The sequence below is a fragment of the Penaeus monodon genome, unplaced genomic scaffold (genome assembly GCF_015228065.2).
Source record: "Penaeus monodon isolate SGIC_2016 unplaced genomic scaffold, NSTDA_Pmon_1 PmonScaffold_136, whole genome shotgun sequence".
NCBI lineage: Eukaryota > Metazoa > Arthropoda > Malacostraca > Decapoda > Penaeidae > Penaeus > Penaeus monodon.
The window spans coordinates 94,747-98,850 of NW_023642599.1; positions in this window are offsets into that span (position 1 = coordinate 94,747).

Genomic DNA, 4,104 nt, shown 5'->3' on the forward strand with positions numbered 1-4,104 from the left:
CAGCTCAGTCCACTGGATCGCAGCATCAAAACAAATCATGTCCGCAGTCCCTCATCAGTAGTTGCGATGGATCCTGCGCTTCTCTCCCTTTAATATGGATGTTTTATATTCCAAAGGACATTTTCTTGGCGTACTTTCTCTAAAAGAGAGGTAATTGCTTCCGAATTCCACATTCTTTACAGAAATATGACGAGAAGACGTTCTTCCTCTTTGAAAAATATGCGTGCTTGTTTATGTTCGTCCGTCAAATGAGGATACAAGATATATTGCATTGTTTTTCTTTTATTTTTTTAAATAATAATTAATATAAGTATATATATGATTATTTACTGTTATAATTAATAATTGTAATTTATTTATGTATATATTAATTATAATGCATAAATATATAATTAGACTAATGCCATGTATACTATAGACTCTCAACGAGTATGACTTTTCCACTGGAACATCGATGGATCGACGGGTTGCCCATCGCTTCGGACGAGTAGGCAAAAAAACAGTGGAATGAACCAATCGGTGGGCAAAATCCACTCAAAATGATTAGATTTCATGAATCGATGGCCAGTGTAACCACACCTTAAGAGGGACAAGTAGTTTTAAAGTGGACCCATAGGGTAGCCACTACCAGTCTATAGTCAGTGCCTCAATACTCGGCACTCCGGTAAACCCTGCAATTCTAGAGGATCCTCCATTATGTTCTAACTAGAATGTGGTCAGTTTCTTTGGCCACAGTACCTGTATTGCTATACCATGTCCATTGTGGGTTGGAGTGCTGATACCAGGAGCCGGAAATCCTCATTCTCTGGGATCTAGCAAAGTCATGGAGAAGGAGGCTGTTCTTGCTGCTGGGATCAGCTCCCAATCCATGGGGGCCGACAGCTTGATCACAGCCGTACCCTATTGAAGTTAACCAGAACATTGTAAATATCTCGCCGGGGCACCGCGCGTGCCACGCACCACACCACACACCGCACACACACGCACACAACCACACACACTACCAACCACACCAACACACATACATTATATGCATAACACTGTATACACCATGTTATGTATCAATATATGAATATAATTTTTTATTATATTTTTAATTTTTTGATTATAATTATTATTTATATAATTAAAATAATATATATTTTTTAAAAAATTTAAATTTAAAATTATAAATAATAAAAAATTTTTAATATAAAATATAAATAAATATATAATATTAATTTATATATATATTTTAAATATTATTATAATATATTATATATGTTTTATATATATATTAAAATATTATAATTTTTAATTAATATATATATTTAAAAATTATTATATATATTTTATATATATTATTAATTATATTTTATATATATTAAAATTATTTATATTATATTTTATTTTATAATTATATATTATATATATATTAATATAATTTATATATATCTTATAATATATTGTGGTTTCCCTTGTGTATGTCTGGGGTTTTTGTATATATTGTTTATTTATATGGGGTTTTGTGTATAATATTATGTATTATGAATTTAAATACATTAGTTAATATGCAATATACATTCAAAAATGTAATTAGTGATATTAACAATTTTAAATATTTGGTTATTTTTTTTGTATGTATTTGACTGTTTTTAGTTTTGATATGAATATAAACATGTACACATGGTTATATATTATTATATATATATATATATATATATATATATATTATATATATATATATTTTAATACTACTTTTAATATACCCATATAATGAATAATCTCTTATAAATACATATTTTGTATATAAATATACACTCATCCAAGGGGCTAATGCTTTAGAGGGCATGGCCCATCCCCCCTTCGTGTTTTCTTGTATTATAAATTTTTTGTTATATTATTTTTTACATTTGTTTGTATAATTTTGTGTAATATTAGTTTCATTTGGATGTTAATTTTTGTGTATATATGTAGTTTTCTTTTTATAGTTAAAATGAGTGTGTGTATGTGTATCTTAATATATTATTATAATTTTTTATTTTAATATTTATATAATTTTTTATATATTTTAAACTATTTAATATAATTATAAATTTTATATAAAATATTTATATATATATTATTATAATATATATATATTTATTATATTATATATATTTTTTATATATATATATATTTATATATATTAAATTTATATATATTACATATATTATATTATTTATATATTTATTAATAATATATATCTTATATATATTCTTAATATATATTTATATATTTATTTCTATATTTATTTTATATCTATATATATATCTTATTATATCTTCATATCTTCTCTTCTCTTTCTTATTATTATATCTAATTTTATATACTATATATATATTATTATATGATTATCTATATATTACATCATAATAGTATATTATATATATTATATTATATTATATATGATCTATATTATATATTATATATTTATGTAATATGTATTATATATTTTGTTATATACTCATATATATAATTATTTATATATTATTTACATGTATATATTATTATATATTATGTTATTAAATATATTATATATCTAATATCAATATATATATATTTAATGTTAATATATTATATATTATATATAATTATATATATATTCTAATTATATATATTATATAATATATATATATATATTATATATATTATATAATATATATATTATATATCATCATCATCAAGGGGCTAACGCCGATGGGGGCGCATGGCCGCATCCATTCTTTGCTTCCAGCCACGAGGATCCCTCGAGGCGAGTCTCCATGCAGGCCCACGGCCCATCTCTAATTCCTCGCGACAGGTCTCGTCGAGCTGTCTAAGCCATGATCTCTTAGGGCATCCCACAGGTCTCCTCCACCCAGGGTTATCTCGCAGAGAGATAACCTGATGGGTAGGGTCGTCCACGGGAATTGAGCTAGGTGGCCATATAGCCTGAGTTGGCGATCCCAGATTATGCAAGTAACAGGTCCCATGCCAATCTCACGGTGTAACCGCTGGTTGGACACGTGGTCCTGCCAACTGTACCCCATGATCCGGCGAAGGGACTTGTTACAAAAGGCATCAAGGCGAGATTCCAAGATACTGGATGGCATCCAGGTTTCGCTTCCATAGAGTAAAACTGGTAGTATCAAGGGCTTGAAGACACGCAGCTTGGTCCTTCTGCATATGTACCGACATCTCCAAACGCTCTTGTTGATCTAGTTCATGGCTCCTGTTGCCAGACCAATCCTTCTACTGACTTCTTGGTCTGACAACCCATATATATGTACTATGCTACCAAGGTATATAAAACAATATCTGACTTCAACGTCCTCGCCGCAAACATGGATCAACTGAATGGGTTCCCGTAACAGGCCCCCAAAGTCCTGAATCTTCGTCTTGGTCCAGGAGACCTCCAGGCCTAGGGGCTTCATCTCATTGCTAAATGCATCAAGAGCTGCCACCAGTGACTCCAAGGACTCATAGGATGGTAACATCGTCGGCAAAGTCAAGGTCTGAGACCTTAATATTGCCTAGTGTTGCTCCACACTGACTTTGGGTAGTAGCTCTACCCATTATCCAGTTCATACAGGTGTTGAAAAGTGTTGGTGCAAGGACACAGCCTTGCCTCACCCCTGAATTAACAGGGAAGAAGTTTGACATACCCCCACCACACTTTACAGCACTTTCAGTACCAGTATAGAGGCTTGCTATCAGGCCAATAATCTGTGTTGGAATTCCCCTGAGCCTCAGGATCTCCCATAGCGATTCCCAATACACTGAGTCAAACGCCTTTTGGTTTGTAGGCAAACACACAAGAAGTCAAATTACTCTTTATTTGGAGTGTACAACTAGTGTTCGGGTGAGAGCCTAGCCGATGAGTGGTGGTTCTTTGACTTGGCGGCTTAATAGCGCCCGATGTATACTCTGGTCAGTCCAATGAGCTGCTCGTGATTGGCGGGAGTCGGATCCAAACCGCCTGCACCTGACTCTACCGAGCGCGAAGATCTCGCACTTGGTCACCACAGCCATCTGAGTCGAGTAGGCTGCAAGCAACCACACCAACTCACGACTAGCGTTCCACAATTACTCGAGCCCAATAGT